Source organism: Cavia porcellus, unplaced genomic scaffold (genome assembly GCF_034190915.1).
Source record: "Cavia porcellus strain 051 isolate PalLab524CR breed Dunkin Hartley unplaced genomic scaffold, mCavPor4.1 scaffold_28, whole genome shotgun sequence".
Classification (NCBI taxonomy): Eukaryota; Metazoa; Chordata; class Mammalia; order Rodentia; family Caviidae; genus Cavia; species Cavia porcellus.
In genome coordinates, this window is record NW_026947511.1 from 11,441,272 (window position 1) to 11,457,182 (window position 15,911).

Consider the following 15,911-nt stretch of genomic DNA (forward strand, 5'->3'; position numbering starts at 1 on the left):
GAAAGTATTGACTTTCTCACTGAAAGCCCTTGCTGTATTATATAACTCAATTATAAAGACAAGTTCTCTGCCGGTTGTGGTGGCTCATGCCTGTAATCCCAGCACTTGGGATGATCATTGCAAGTTCGAGACCAGCCTGGGCTACAGCCTGGGCTACAAAGTGAGCTCAAGGCCAGCCTGAACTGCATAGCGAGAACCCGTCTCAAAAAAAAAAAAAAAAAAAAAAAAAACAAGTTCTCTTTAACATTTTATGACCAATTTTAATATTTTGCGACTATCTTCCTTTAAAATGGGAATTAGGTTAGCTATTATATTTTTTAGTTTGATATGGCAGGCAATAATGGATGGTATTCACTTGAATAGAAGCATTATTAAAAACCCAACTGGAATCAATAATATGATTTATGAACTTTGTCATTATGATGACATACAGCATATAAGATATTAAGCATGTTCAACACAATGTATTTCAATCATACTCTTCTGTTAAGCTATAATAAATAACAAGAAAGTCTACCAACAACTGCCTTCTCCAAACAGTACCTATTGAATTATTTTTAACTTTTTATATGGTTATGAAACTTGAAAATTGCCTCAAATTAGCATAGTCATTCACACATTATTTCCACCACTGACTAAAGCCACCCTAACAGTTGCTGAGTACTTTTTTTTGCAAAATGTTATTACTTACAGATTTTAAAGCACGTAATTTGTCGCAACATGTGTGTCATTTTTTTGTGAAAACTTTCAGGGCTGAAGAATGAAGTTTTAAAGTTTTTTATTTCTTCTCTTGGTGGGATAGACTTGATGGAGAATAACCAATAGCATTTGCAATGGCCTGTAAGATTTGGGATTATATCATTGTTACAGAAGGGAAATAATAGATCTTTTTTGCTGTATCGGCACATGCATAAGTAGGGAAAAGCAAAAATACCAAATTATCTCATTTGGACTTGATTATATAATTTGAGTTTTTTATTTTATGATGTAACATCTTGCAAAAAAGGACATGTACCTTAAAAATCATGTTTTTGGTCCAGTTCTCTACATGCCCACAACTGTGCAAAAAGACCTTTTTAAGTAAGGCATAGACAACAGTCCAAAGGATTGAGAAGCTAATTGTGCAGAACATAATGCTTGTAATTTGACATTAGCCAGTGTAGGTCCCTGCTTTAGTAATAATGGAAATTAAAACTGAGGCATTCAGCATGAATTTACAGGAAAAAGCTTCAACTGAAAACTAAGAGTGGAGATGGGCCATAGCTCTGACAAAGATTAAACTGGCCCCATGATTAACAAAAGCAACAAGATAGTTTGAGGAACTGAAGGGGGCACAGACCTGAAGAGATAAATCAGACTGGTCTCGTCACATAAAGACAGACACCAGTTTTACAGGCTGTGGAGGTAGGCAGAGGTTTAATTTATCAAAACCTCAGTCCTGATTTCATAGCTCCAGAGGAGACCTTATGGTTTAACAGACAAATTGGTTCCCATGAGATGACTGTTCTTGCTTAGAAAAATTATCTCATTATGGGATGGTCTGAGGCCTCCAATAAATATAGGCTTAGACCAATGGCTGGAGACTTCTAGGAATGGTTCAGGGGGTTCAAGAACTGGACACTATGAGATCTGGTAACTGAATAACTGAAATTTTTGAAGATTCCTTTATCTGTTATCCTGGTGTCTTCAGTCTTGAAGAAATATAAAACAGTTAAACTTATTTTATGAGGCAAATGCAGGGCCCAGTCCATCATGTTTTTTTTTTTTCTGTTGTTTTAAAAATGAGTGATCTAGACTATAATGCTTGAAAATGTTCCTTAAAATCTTTGACTATCTTAAGGTTATATTTCCTATTTGACTATCTTAAGGTTAGATTTCTACTGTTTACTTTATATCAAAGCTAATTTATGGGCTTAGACTGTCTTTAATGGTTTTAGAGTGTGATAGGCCTAGAAAAAGAAGCATGAACAAGCTTAAGGTGTACAAAGAAGATAATTTGCATTCTGAAGTTGCAGCCATCTTAGTTTTTTTTTTTTTTTTTTTTGGTGCCTTTTCTTTTTTATCGGTACCGGGGATCAAACTCACGACTGCCTGCCTGCAAGGCAGGTGCTTATGCTGCTGAGCTAAATCCCCAGCCCCTAAGTTGCAGCCATTTTAAAAGTACAATTTTTTAAAAATTGTCAGCTACAGTGGTACAGCCTTGTAATCACAGAAAGGATTTAGACGTTGAGGCAGGAAGATTGCTACAAGTTCAAGGCCAGCCTGGGCTACATAGTGAAATCATATCTCAAAAAATATTATAATTTACCTTGTTTCTTTTCTGTCTTTATTTCTGCTATTCTACCTCATTCCTCCTCCTTTCCTCCAGGTTGATTCCTTACTCTTGAGGGTTGTAGAGGGTTTGAAAATCCATCCTCCTGTGGCTGTGTCAAGCTGGGGAGGTGTGCTGACTCTGCTGTCCAGAGATCAAAAGTGTTGCTGTAATTTAAAAGAGAAACAAGAAAATAGATTTTATTGATTAATAATCATCATTTTTGATAGCTTGGCAAAGATGACAAGGATAATTGCAAGTCCTTTACACATAGCTTCCTTTTCTAACCATGTTAAATAAGGACCAAAAATTGAAAATAAGATATTGGTAAATAATGGCACCAATGTTCTCTAAAATAGAGCATACTCTACCCCACAGAACACACTTTGGAAAATGCACAGGAACTGAGATTATTCCATGCATATTATGTGACCATAGTGCAATGAAATCAGAAATTAATGGCAAGAGCAACTGCAAAACCTCATAGAAAATTAATAACACCCTTAAGGGCCTGCCTTGCAAGCAGGCAGTCGTGAGTTCGATCCCCGGTACCAATAAAAAGGAAAAAAGACAAAAAAAATTAATAACACCCTCCTAAACAACTAGTGGGTCACAGATTAAAATTAAAAGGAATTTAAATAATATTTACAAGTAGACAAGAATGTCAGTACAACATACTGGAACCTATGGGATGCAATGAAAGCAGTCCTCAGAGGAAAATTCATAGTGGTTTAGTTTCATATCAGGAAAATAGAATGAGCACAGATAAACAACCTAATGTTATACCTTAGGCTTCTAGAAAAAAAGAACGAGGCAATCCTAACGTCTATACAAAGGAGGATATTATAAAGATCAGACCAGAAATTAATGCAATGGAGACTAAGAAAACAATTTAAAGAATTAATGAGTTGAAGAGTTAGTTCTTTGAAAGAATAAATAAAATTGATAAACCTTTAGCCAACCTTATCAAAAACCGGAAAGAAAAGCCTCAAATTCATGAGCGCGCCCGCACGTTCCCGCCTCCAGGCATCAGCATCCGTTGGCAGGCGGCGGGCGGGGCGGCGTGTGTAGCGCGCGCGGCGGCGGCGGGCACTACGAGGCTGGCACGATGGCCGAGTCCTCGGACAGGCTCTACCGCGCCGAGTGCGCCAAGAGCGGGCGCGCCTCGTGCAAGAAGTGTGGCGAGAGCATCCCTAGGGACTCGCTGCGGATGGCCTTCATGGTGCAGTCACCCATGTGCCAAGGCAAAGTCCCACACTGGTACCACTTCTCCTGCCTCTGGAAGGTGGGCCACTCTATCCGGCAGCCTGGCATCGAGGTGGATGGCTTCTCTGAGCTGCGGTGGGATGACCAACAGAAAGTCAAGAAGGCTGCTGAGGCCGGAGGGGTGACAGGCAAAGGCCAAGATGGAATTGGCAGCAAGGCAGAGGAAACACTGGGCGACTTTGCTGCGGAGTAGGCCAAGTCCAACAGAAGCACATGAAGGGGTGCATGGAGAAGATAGAAAAGGGCCAGATGCGCCTGTCCAAGGAGATGGCAGATCCAGAGAAGCCACAGCTAGGCATGATCGACCCCTCGTAACCCCCAGACTGCTTTGTCAAGAACAGGGAGGAGCACAGTGCCAGCCAGCTCAAGGGCTTCAGCCTTCTCACCGCAGAGGATAAAGAAACCCTGAAAAGCAGCTCCCAGGGGTCAAGAGTGAAGGAAAGAGGAAAGAGACGAGGTGGATGGGACAGATGAACTGACCAAGAAGAAATCTAAGAAAGAAAAGGACAAGTACAGTAAGATAGAAAAAGCCCTTTGCAAGGCCCAGAATGACCTGATCTGGAATATCAAGAATGAGCTAAAGAAATGTGTTCAACAAATGACCTAAAAGAGCTTCTCATCTTCAACAAGCACCAAGTGCCATCCGGGGAGTCTGCGATCTTGGACCGAGTTGCTGATGGCATGGCTTTGGGGCTCTCCTCCCCTGTAAGGAGTGCTCAGGCCAGCTGGTCTTCGGGAGCGATGCTTACTACTGTACTGGGGATGTCACTGCCTGGACCAAGTGCAGAAAACGAGTGGGTGACCCCAAAGGAATTCCGAGAAATCTCTTACCTGAAGAAATTGAAGGTCAAAAAGCAAGACCGGATCTTTCCCCCAGAGACCAGTACCCCATTGGCAGTCCCACCCTCCTCTGCCTTGCTGCCAGCTGCTGTAAACACCTCTGCTCCAGCAGACAAGCCCGTCCAACATGAAGGTCCTGCTGCTTGGGAAACTCTCCCGGAACAAGGATGAGGTGAAGACCGAAGTTGAGAAACTCGGGGGCAAGCTGACCGGCTCGGCCAGCAAGGCTTCCCTGTGCATCAGCACCAAGAAGGAGGTAGAAAAGATGAGTAAGAAGATGGAGGAAGTAAAAGAAGCCAACGTCCGTGTTGTGTCTGAGGATTTCCTCCAGGATGTCTCTGCCTCGACCAAGGCCCTGCAAGATCTGCTCATAGCACACATCTTGTCCCCTTGGGGGGCAGAGGTAAAGGCAGAGCCTGTCGAAGTAGACGCCCCAAAAGGGAAGTCAGGAACTGCGCTCCCCAAGAAGAGCAAGAGCTCCACCAAGGAGGAAGGTGTCAAGTCTGTAAAAAAACCCACAGTAAACCCTGGCACCAAGTCCAAGCTCCCCAAGCCCGTACAGGAGCTCATTAGGATGATCTTTGCTGTGGAAAGCATGAAGAAAGCCATGGTGGAGTATGAGATCGACCTTCAGAAGATGCCCTTGGGGAAGCTGAGCAAAAGACAGATCCAGGCTGCGTACGCCATCCTCAGCGAGGTGCAGCAGGCACTGTCCCAAGGCAGCAACGACTCCCAGATCCTGGATCTCTCAAGTCGCTTCTACACCCTGTTCCCCCATGATTTTGGGATGAAGAAGCCCCCACTGCTGAACGACGCAGACAGTGTACAGGCCAAGGTGGAAATGCTGGACGACCTCCTGGACATTGAGGTGGCCTGTAGTCTGCTGAGGGGTGGGTCTGATGACAGCAGCAAAGACCCCATTGATGTCAACTATGAGAAGCTCAAAACTGACATCAAGGTGGTTGACAGAGATTCTGAAGAAGCCGAGGTCATCCGGAAGTACGTGAAGAACACTCACGCCACCACACACAATGCATACGACTTGGAGGTGGTTGATATCTTTAAGATAGCTCGAAGGGGAGAGCCAGCGCTACAAGCCCTTCAGGCAGCTCCACAACTGCAAGTTGCTGTGGCATGGGTCCAGGACCACCAACTTCACTGGGATCCTGTCCCAGGGCCTGCGGATAGCTCCGCCCGAAGCTCCTGTGACAGGCTACATGTTCGGGAAAGGCATCTATTTCACTGACATGGTCTCCAAGAGTGCTAACTACTGCCACACATCTCAGGGAGACCCAATAGGCTTAATCCTGTTGGGAGAGGTCGCCCTTGGAAACATGTATGAACTGAAGCATGCTTCTCACATCAGCAAGTTACCCAAGGGCAAGCACAGCGTCAAAGGTTTAGTAAGAAAAACAACCCCAGACCCCTCGGCTAGTATTACTCTGCAGGGAGTTGAGGTTCCCCTGGGCACAGGGATCTCGTCAGGAGTTAACGACACCCGCCTGCTGTACAACGAATACATTGTCTACGACATTGCACAGGTGAATCTAAAATATTTGCTGAAGCTGAAGTTCAACTTCAAGACGTCCCTGTGGTGAAAGCCCCAGTCTGGCTGGCCTCACCCTGTTACTTTGGCTCCAGTGCCCCGATGTCCTCATGCATGGGCACCCATGCAGCCTTCAGCCGCTTGCTGACGGCCATTACCTATACCTGGGCTCCGTAGAGAGGAATTTATGTGAACAGGTTAAAAGGTTCCTCCCAACTGTGTAAACCCTTAGTTTTGTGTCATAGCTGGCGGGGGGGGGGTGTCACTCTGCAGACACTGACCTGGTAGATACAGCTGACAGCTGAGGAAAAGCTGGAGAGGTCTGTTTGCTTTGCTCACCTAGATTAGTCCTGTGGAAAAGCCATGCCACATCACACAGCCGCCTTAGTAGGTTCCCCAGAGAAGGAAATGTGCTTCCACTCTTTTCTAAGTGTTTGTTTTAGTTTTGATATTGGCAAAATGTTAAGCATTTATTTTGAACTAAAAACAAAAACTAATTTCATACTAAAAAAAAATAAAAGGCTCAAATTCATGTACGAGGAATGAAAAGGTGAAATCACTATAGGTCCTGTGGAAATTCAGCTATAAGCAAGGATAAACATCCGACTTTTACAGGTAAATAGATGCAACATAAAAACATGCTCATAAGTGATATAAATCAGACTCACATATGTAAATATCATACTGCCTCCCCAGTATAAGAGGCTAAAAGAGTAAATAAGATACAAATGTACAATAGATACTGGCAAATGGGAAGAAATTGTTAAAAAAAGAAAGAGAAACTGGGATGCAGGGAAGGAGAAAAGAAGAAAGGAAAAATAAATAAATAAGCTAGTTAAGATAGTTATACTACTAATTTCTTTTCTTTTCTTTTTTTTTTTTTTTTTTTTTGGTCTTTTTTGTCTTTTTATCGGTACTGGGGATCGAACTCACGACTGCCTGCTTGCAAGGCAGGCGCTTATGCTGCTGAGCTAAGCCCCCAACCCCCTATACTACTAATTTCTATGAGTTCATTGAAAAGAAAGTTTTTGTTTATATTGTTTAATCAATTTTTCATGCCTATATCTTATAATTTGAGCAACTACTTTGAAGATAACAGTAAGCAATTTATTAGCCATTGTTACTTGTCTATTTGGTTTTGAAATTTTCTTTGTTTTTATTGTCTTTATGTTTAAAAAACAATAGCTCCAAAAAGTAGTAGAAGTCAGACAAAATTAGGTGAAATTTGGCATAAGCCTTTTATATTTAATATTAACCACTCTTTGCCCTGAGTGGTGTTAACCCAAGTACAATAGGTGGAACTAAAAAGCATGCACATTCCTCTCTTTTTTCAATGAGAAATCTAATTTATTATTTTAATCTAACAATGCCCAAAAATACATTAAACAAAGATATCTGTATTTCTATGTGATCATGGGGACACTAAAATTCTTACTACAGAGGTTAGAACGTGGAATCTGACCTTTATTTTGTAGATCTGAAGGTCTTTTGTAGTGACTGGCTCCAGATAATATAAGCATATAAAGTCTAAAATAGATTACAGAAAATTAGTTCATACCCAAATGTAACAAAGTTTAGTAGCTAGAATATTTATGCAGACATTTTTGTCTTACAAGCACATCTATACAAAAAACTAAATCTTTACCTGAAAGGTGCTCAAAAGAATTTTGAAAATTCATGATAATAGTATATCGAGAGGCTTAAGGGCACAGTTTTGGAAGTGTTAGTGGAAGATGAAATCACAAATTTTTGTGACTATAGGTTCACATAATTTACATGTAGCTAGAGACTGCCAGTAGAGACTGACTACCTCTTTGGAGTCCCTTTTTATATCTAACCTAGCTTTTTGTTTTATACTATTATTAATTACTCGTTGTTGTTCTTTTATGGTGTTTAAGATCAACTCAAAGTAAAATCTGCATTGATCAAAAGCAGCATATGTGCAACCCCCCCCCCCCAAATGCATACCAGCTGTCATCAGTAATGCCTCTGGTTAGTAATCAGCTCAGGTCCAGGATGCGGCAGCCAGCTCTGCCCCTGCAGGCACACCAGCCACCATCAGGGACAATTACCACTGCTGGTAGCCAGTGCAGGCTGGGAAAAGTAGCAGCCAGCCCCACACCAGTGCACCCAGGGGTCACCATCAGCTACCCATAGCCAGCACTGGCCAGGAAAACCAAACAGTCATGCTTCCGAAAAAGTGTAGCCAATGCGGGAAGTGCCTGGGACCCCACTATATGCTTGTCTGGATCCCACTACCTGCTTGTCTGGAATAATCCAGGAAAATGTTAAGACAAAGAAGCAAAAGACAGTCTCTGGCCTCCAACCCATGCAGAGCAAGTCCAGGAGATATAAACACAGAAGAGATTGGGAACCACACAGCCAAAGTTTCTGAAGCAATGGCAAATGGTTTAAAAAAACAACTTCATGAGGCTATACAAGAAATGAGAACAGAAATACTATCTCAGGTAAAAGAAGAAATAAAAAACATGATAAAAGAATTGCTAAGCATCTCTAAAGAAGACATAGATAACAAAATAGCGGAGCATAAAAAAATGAGGGAAACCTTGAAGGATTTTGAATGCATGAAACAGATTCAGAGAAACATCCAAGGAATTAAAAACTCCATTGAAAGCCAGAAAAACTGCTCAAAAGAAACTGAAAATAGACTTTCAGATCTTGAAGACAGGTTTGCAGCTAGTGAAAGGAAAGATCTCTTAAAAATAACAATTCAACTGCTGTAAGACAATGCAAAGAAAAATAATTTAAGAATAAAAAGTATTAGCAAAAAAGCAGGGATCAACACAAAGGGTATAAAAAGTCTATTTACAGAAGTAATAGCAGAAAACTTCCCAAGCATGGAAAAGTGGTGGGACACTCAGATAAGTGAGACATATAGAACTCCAACAGCCATAACCAAAGTAAATCTACACCCAAGCACATAAAAACAAGATCCCAGAAATTCAGCACAAGAACAGAATATTAAAAGCTGTCAAAGAAAAGAAACACCTACAGAAGAAAATCAATCAGAATCACAGCAGACTTCTCAACACAAACCATCAAGTCAAGAAGAGATTAAAGTATTTCAAGTCCTGAAGTAAAACAACTTCCAACCCAGATTGATGGGCCCTATAAAACTATCTTTCACAATTAATGGAGAAACAAGATACTTCCATGACAAAGAACAACTTAAAAAATTCTTACTCACCAAACCAACCCTATAAGGTCTACTGAAGGGCATTCTAAAAAGAGAGAAAAGTGACCATGTTTCCAGGACAGCAGCAGAGGGGAATCACCAAGTGGGGCAGACAAATGAATGGAGGAGAAAAGAAGGCAGCCAAAGGCAAGAAATAGCATGGCAGAGATGAGCCAGTGTATGTTGGACATAATCATTAATGTAGACAGCTTCAATTCACCAAAAAAAAAAAAAAAAAAAAAAAAAAAAAAAACCATAGGCAGAGTCTATCAGGAGACAATACACTTTATACAAGAAATACATTTAACTCGAAAGAAAATTCATAGACAAAGTCAAAGGAGAGAAGACAATGTTCTATGTGACAAGGAATCAGAAAAAAGTAGGGATAGCTTCCCCATCAACTGCAGAATGGATAAGACAGATATAGCATTTTTACACAATGGAAAGCTACTCAGCTATACAGAAAGATAACTTTGAGGCTCTTGTAAGTAAATGGATACAGCTTGAGATCATGCTCATGGGTAAAATGCTTCAGAGTCACATGGGTAAACATTATGTTGTTTCCCTAGCATAAACACCTAAAATAGTGGGATCCAAAATGCACAGTTAGTTACTGTGAAAATGAAAGGGGAATATATGTCTGAAAAGAGAAGGTCATTGTTAATCTAGTATTGTGTTTTGAAATCCTGTATTGTTTTCATTGTTCCATTTAGTTTGGTTTTACTTTGTTTTGTTTTGTTTTGTTTGATTTTGTTTTATTTGATATCATGGACAGCTATTTCAAAGATAATAAAATAAAATGATAATAGCTATTATTGATTTCCTATTATCTTGCTTCAAAGCCCTGTATTGCTTTCATTGTTTTGATTTGATTTGATTTGATTGACTTTATTGTATTTTGTTTTGTTTCATTTTATCATGTCTGATGATATAGGCAGCTACTTTAAAGATAACAAGAGGCATTATGGTAGCAATTATTGATTTCCTATTATCTTGTTTTGAAGTCCTCTATTGTTTTCATTTTTTTGTTTTGATTGGTTTAATTCTGGCTCTTAAGAGAAATTTACCAGGACTAATAAACCGTGTCATACAGATATATCCCGACTGAATTGAATGTGTTTACGCAGAGCTGAACAGGGACTTGATCCAAAGTTTTACAAAATGAAGGTCAGTGTTGTATTACTTTTATTTACCTACTGGGAGTTGCAGGCCCAAGTGAAGCACTACAGTTTTAGCAAATACCACTTTTAAGTTCCTGAACACCTCAGAAGAAAACAAACCATTTTTTTACTGAGTAAAAGGTTAAGGGCCCGGGCATTTATTTGTCCCCTGTTACTATGGTGAATTTTGTGTCAAACTAATGAAAAAGGAAGCAGGAATTTAGGCTGTGAAACTCCCCTCAATTCTACTGTTTGCTAAGCAGACAGCAGTAACTCCTCATTCCCTGGTGCCAATCAAAATGTGATTAACCATGAGACTGCTTCGTCTGGTACTTTGGGTGAGCTACAAATCAGAGGCTCAGGGCCATTATGATTCTTGTCTCTGGATATGGGCTGTGTGAATTCTAACTCTTCCCTGAAGTCAAAATAATCAGAACAGGTAAATGGTTTGAATCAATTCAGGGTATCAAGGCAGCCACTAAAAGGCACCTAAAGAGATTCACATAAGAAGACTGCCAGGATGGCTTCAGAAAGAGGCAGGAATCCTAGGAGAAATGTGTTTGATGCAAGGGGTAATATTTCCAGGGGATGAAGAGCAACTTGTTTTTTTTTTATTGTAATTTTAAGTTATAAATTCACTGTATTTTTATCACACCTCCTGTATACAATGCCTGCACACAGTAAACACAATTGCATGTTAACTGTTATAGTCATTATATTTCACACATACTTAATTTTAGCAATCCAAATTGATGGGTGTTGGAATGCTTATATTAGTCTAGATTTGTGGGACTTTTGTGTGACTATTTTCATCAACTTTGAAGACTATGAGAAATTGCTTTTTGGAGGCCACATACCTGAGTTGTTAACCTGTCCAAGCTGGGCTTGAACTTGTAGCCCTCTTGTCTCATCTTTCCAGAATCCTAGGATTATAGGCAGGTGCCACCACACCTGACTACATCTGCTTTCTTCGTTCTCTTATTGATACATCTCAGCTTAAAAACCTCTAATGATTTCTTATCTCTCTCAAATTAAGCTAAAGTTTCAGTTTGTCTACAAGTGCTTTAAAATGTTTTACACTTGAAAGTCTTGCAAGGAGTTCAATTTTTGATTCAGGAGCATGTCTAAGAGTCCGCATCTTTAACAAATACACAGATGGTGCTAGTGCTATTGCTCGATGGACCACCCTCACAGTGACACTGTGGAGTAGCAGCTTCTGAGTCTGTACCACACTGGAGTCACCTGGAGAGCTCACTTTGCCTCGTGATGAGTGCTCCCCATCCAGCGGTCTCTCAGACCTCGTCAGACCTCTTCTTCACTACACACAATCCACCTCCTCTTTCTACATATATTCCACTTTTTTGCTCTGATCTCCTTGCTTTTCTCAGCACACGGATGTGGTCCTCCTTCCTGTCTAACAGAGAATGCTGATTGCCTTACTTCCTGCAGATTTTTCTGCACTGTCACCTTCTCAGTGGGGCCAATCTATTGACACTGCCCAGGAATTCATTGTTTCCTGCTCTATTTTTTTCTTTGTGTTCCTCTTTTTATTTTATTTCCTATTTCCTTCAATCAACTGCAACTGTAAGAAGATAGTCAGCTTTGGTCTGTTCTATATCCTAAAGGCTCCTTAGGACCTATCACACGGTAACTGGCATATAACACAGTTTTTTTCTGTTGGTGCTAGGAATTGAACCCGGGGTTGCGTGCATGGTGATGTATACACACTACCACTAATATCCACAGCCAAAACCCCTATAACACATTTCTTTTTTGTTTTTTGTAATGCTGGAAATTGAACACAAGGCAAGTGCCCTACCATTGAGCTACATCACAAATCATTTTTTAAATTTTATTTTGAGACAAGCTACTCAGACTTGTCTTGAACTTGTGGTCATCCTGCCACAAGTTCATCCATCCTCAGCCTTCTGAGTAGCTGAGGTTACAGGCATGCATCACCATGCCTAGTTTACAACACACATCTTTTTAGAGTTAAAATAAATAATGTATTATTTAAAAACTTTTTTCCTTTATGTAGGATAACCCCCAAAGGGCCAATCATTTTCATTGTGTTCCTATCCGCTTATGGAGGGTGAACTTGATTAGATCCATAATATTGTGCTTTGTGACTTCTTTATTTACTTTTAAACTATCCTTTATGCAATTTCATTTCTGGGTCCTTCATCTTCTACTTGTGTAGCATAGCCTACTCCAAGAGGACTGAACCTTGATACAGTGCTTCTCTGTAATGGGGATGCCACAAAGTAGAATCTAGATTTAGAATTAGTGAGTGAGTTATCCAGACCAGAATTATTATCATAGTAGAAGTTGTCTTTAACTCTGGATTTTACAAAAGTAACCAAGGGCATTGTCCCTAGTTACCTTACCAGTGGTGTTGGGAGAAATATATGTCAACTTACACAATTTATACACAATAAACTGACTATTATGACATAAGTTTTTTTTTCTCCCCTTGCCAAGTGTCTGTTATAGGAAACCATCTGTGGAATAAGGAATGTATAAAATGTGCTCTTCCTTTTTCATAAGAGAACAGGGAAACCCCTAAGCCTGTAGAGTTAGGAGGATGGTTTCTGTTCACATACTTTCTAGCTGAGTTTTCTTTCGTGTCATTCCTCTTGGTTTTTTACATTATTATTATGAGTGTGCCCAGGCTGTTGTCTCCTGGGACAATCATTTCCCAGTCATCCGAAGGTCTCTATCTCTATCTGGTCCAACTTTGCTCTGTCTGCAATGCTGGTTCCTCATGGCGCAGCTCTTTGGAGCACCTGCTCCAAAGTTTTCATGATCTTCCAACACATTCCCTCTCCTTTTCACTCTGTCTTCTCCAAGTTCTACCTCTGCTGTTCAGCATGTCTATCCAGCTTTTTCCAGGATTGCTCATCCACACAGTGGTTAATCCTAGTGTTTGAGACTAAAGTTTGGAGTAATCTCCAGATTGGAAGGTTGAAAAAAATTCTGCACAAAGCAGAAGAAGTGGTGGCGCTTCGTGGGGCAGAGAACGGCAGGGAGGGTAGAAATGCACCACGCAGATGTCTCTGCGGAACAAACTTGTTCTCCTCTAGGAAAGGCCGTCTCCCTCGGATTTATCCTCCTTGCTGCTAGGAGCAGCCTTCTGAGTCAGCCCCTTTGGGAAATTTTGTGAGCCTCCAAAGGCAGTAGCTGATGGACAAGGGAGATGAAGGCTGGGACCTCCTGTCCAAAGTCAACTTACCTCTGATCATTCATCCTGTCTTCAGAACTCTTCATAGGATTAACGCAGGGATGCTTCATTCTGCTCCATCCTGCCCCTCTCTCTGCCCTTCCACGTGGCTGATTGCAAAAGGACATCCTAGTGAGCCATGTGCTTGGTCCCTATCTTAGAGTGGGGTTCCCAGCTCTGGTATGCTGTTGTTTAGTCTCCCTGATTTTGCTTCTCATTCATCTTCCAGTAAATATGACATATATTTTCACTCAGATACGTTATTTCTCCCAACAATTTTCTGTATAATAAAACCAGAAAATGGAGATCTGAGTAGAAAATTCAGAAAGAAACTGAGGATTGAGCAATGGGAAGTGAGCTCAGAGATAAGGCATAATTCTACCTACTAGAACTGCAGTAGAGATGAGAGCTGAATTAGGTTTAATTATTTATTTTACTGGAGACTGAACCTACACCCTCAGTCCTTGTTCTTATTTTTATTTTGAGGTAAGCTCTCGCTAAGTCAATAAATTGTCAATTCCTGTTTCAGCCTCCCAGATTGCTAAGATTTTAGGCATGTGCCACCACTCCTGGCTTGAAACAGCCATTTAGAATTAAGTATGGAGCTTGTTAGACATCCTCTAGCTAAAGAAAGGATTAATTTCAGAGTCTGGGAAGCAAAAAGTAAGTGAGGCTGAGGTGGGAGGAGAAGGAAATATATACTTTTCTAGATTACAGTTTAGAGGCCTGATCAATGACTTAGACATGGAGGCAAGACAAGGAGCAAGTTAACATGCACATATACACACATGTGCAGACATGTACACGTGTGTGCATGCGCACACACACATGTATAATGGAAAAGAGCTGGAGTTAAGTAGTACCACACTCTTATTATCTCCCCTTTTCAAGGCACTACTCTGCAAGATTAAAGACTGGCTTTCTTATGAAAAGTTTTCTGACAGATTCTTTGCATTTGTTCTCCTAACATGCATTATCCATGGGGAACAAATCTCCAGGAAACATAAGAAAACAGAAATATAAATAGGCCATTTGTATTTATGAGCACAGGAGGGAAATGTCCAGCAATATCAGGAAACAAGAAAAGGGATTTCAGGGTTCTGAAAAGGAGCAGCTAGAGAGGTCTGATGAGTTTACTCGGTTCTGTCATTGTGAGGGAGTAGAGTTGATTGTGCTGCTCGTGTAGACATCAAGAAAACAGTTTCATTTCCTGTGATATTATCAGTTCTGTATACAGATAGGATCTTTACCATAGTGAAATTTCACCTGTATCTGCTCAGATAGTAATATATGTTCAAATTTAGCTTCTGGTTTCTAATTTTGGTTTTATCAATGGTCACCTACCTGAGTCATTCTTATTTGATAGAGTGGCTTGTTCTTGGACCTTTTGCTCATAGGACAATAGGCATTAGAGTCAATCCTTCAATCACTGGTTTCAACATTACCACTCTGCCTTGTATGTTTGTGGGGTGGCACACCTGAGAACTCAATTCAGATGTGTCATTATTAATGCTTGTCTGCTTCTGTAAATATACTGTGATATATGGATATTTCGTATTGTGTATGACTAATGTTACCCAGACAGGAAATAAATCAGTGAATTGCTAAAAGATTGCTGTCTTGGTCTCCCAAGGCTGCCACAATAACATATCATAAAACTGGGTAGCCTAAACGATAGACATTTTCTCCTTAGTTCTAGAAGCCAGAAAGTTCAAAGAGGAAGTCTGGAAGTAGTTTCTATGAGGATTCTTCTTTGTTTGTGATAGCATGCCCTCATGACAGACAGAAAGCTATTGCTTTCTATTCTTTATCTCTGATTTTGTTTCCCCATCCTACACACTTGCGTTTTCCTTATAATGCCACTGATTCTATCAAATTAAGGACCTAAACTTAAGACCTCACTTAACCTTAATTTCTTCCTAAACACCCTATCTCCAAATATGGCTACAAGGGGAATTAGGGCTTCAAACATATGAATGACAGGTGGGCACAATTCAGTTCATAGCAGTCACTAGTGCAAAAAGACTAAATACCTAGATGGTAAAGATAAAAATCATGAATTATTTCACTATCAGATGAAATATTCACTATCCTTAACTCTAATACTAATATATTAATTGTTCAATTTTTTTCTAAAATGATTGAACATTATAGCCATCTAGTATTTTCCAAATACGTTATTTTTCTCTTGTTTTCCAATTTATAAAAAATTCAAACCTACAGAAATTCTGAAAGAATAATATATCTGTATATTATATCACCATCAATTATTGACATTTTGCCACATTTTTCACACCCCAGTCACAGCCCCTCAGTCTAGAGTACAACTTGAAATTCAACTCTCACTGCATACACACTCAGTACAAGAGGTC

General features: G+C 40.3%; 1 pseudogene; it reads left to right on the forward strand.

Moving 5' to 3' along the window:
- The first annotated feature begins 3,419 nt into the window (after nucleotides 1–3,419).
- On the forward strand, nucleotides 3,420–6,483 carry LOC100724589 (poly [ADP-ribose] polymerase 1-like; annotated as a pseudogene).
- Nucleotides 6,484–15,911: the final 9,428 nt, after the last annotated feature.